Genomic DNA, 1,600 nt, shown 5'->3' with positions numbered 1-1,600 from the left:
ATGGCAAAACCCACCAATCGCTAATTAGGATTCCATAGATTGTATTTGCATGGTCCCACCCTCACAAGAGTGCCAGACATTTACATTATTAGCAAGCTATTCAACTCCGTTGGTGATCCATAAGCCACTGCTTTGCATGGTCCCACCCAGTCATTTGGTCGGAGCTCCAGAGAGTATGGCTAGCAGGGTCATGGTAAGTACGTGCACTGCATCACGGAGCAACGACATGCATTGATCTCCAAAGTATTACACTGAAGGAAAGAAACCACAAACAAACGTAAATGCTGTATGATGTTATTTCATGACTTTCTGGAAGAGGTAGCGCTACAGGGGCAGGAATCAGTTGTTGCTAGGGGCTGTGTGTGTTTGTGGTGTCGTGTGTGTCTAGGGGTGAGCTGCACTTAAAGGAGCACAATAGAATTTGTTGGGATGATCTAAATGTCCTATAGCGCCAGTGTAATGATCCTGTTTACCAGGTCTCTCCATCCTCCTCGCCCATCACTGTCTGTCTCCTGAGCTTGTTTGTTCCAGAGTGTTTACCTCTCTGGCAGTAGTATTTACCCTCCAGGCCTGTCTTCTGGCTGGCTGAAAGCTGAGCCATGGGGCCGAGTTCATTTCCAGACATGAAGAGTAATGAAGGGCACAGCCCCAGGGATTCACCAGGTCCCGTCAGAGCAGTAAGTCTGCTCTTTTGTTTCTTCTTTTCCTTTACACTTAAACTTGGTGAATTTTATTAAAGGCAAGTTACACATAAATAGAACTACGTATCCCCAAAAGTCTGGGTTTTCAAGCATAAAGGGGATTCGGATACAAAGCTATGTAGGACTACACAAGGTTAAGGTCGCTGTTGCTACTTACAATCAAGTCAGTCTGACTCACAGTGAACGGATAGACAACAGAACGAAATCCCACCCAGTCCTGCCCCAGCTCACAACCATTGTTCTGTTTGAGCCCTTTGTTGCCACCACTGTGTCAATCCATCTTGCCAAGTCTTCCTCTTTTCCACTGTCCTTCTACTTTACCAGGCATGATGTCCTCTGCCAGGGATTCTTTTCTCCTGACAGCAGGTCCAAAGTACACGAGACGAAGTCTTGCCACCTTGATTCTAAGAAGCATTCTGTACACCTGGTCTTCCTAGGATTTTGAGTTTTGCTCCCAATTGCTCCTCCGTCTACCAGGACCCTCTGTTGGATCCCCTTCAGTCAGGCACCATCTAGTTCTGCTCTCAGGGTCATGTCACCCATGAGACCTTTGGGCTAGCTGTATCTATCCACCTTTGATTTTCTTCACTTTTCTTTGCTCCAGATGGAGAAACCAACAGTTGTACCATAGATAGCCGTTCACAGGTTTTTTTTTCTTTCTTTTTTTTTTAATCATAGATTTTTTAAAGATCATTTTATTGGGAGCTCATACAGCTTTTATAATAATCCATACATCAATTCTATCAAGTCCATTTGTACATATGTTGCCAACATCATTTCCAAAATATTTTCTTTCTATTTGAGCCCTTGGTATCAGCTCCTCTTTTTTCCCCTCCCTCCCCCACCGTGCTACCCTCATGAAACCTTGGTAATTTAAAAATTATTTTTATTTTCATATC

This window comes from Echinops telfairi, unplaced genomic scaffold (genome assembly GCF_000313985.2).
Source record: "Echinops telfairi isolate 266 unplaced genomic scaffold, ASM31398v2 ScPeMD7_7404;HRSCAF=8442, whole genome shotgun sequence".
NCBI classification, from domain to species: Eukaryota; Metazoa; Chordata; class Mammalia; order Afrosoricida; family Tenrecidae; genus Echinops; species Echinops telfairi.
Note: the sequence above shows the minus strand (reverse complement) of the source record.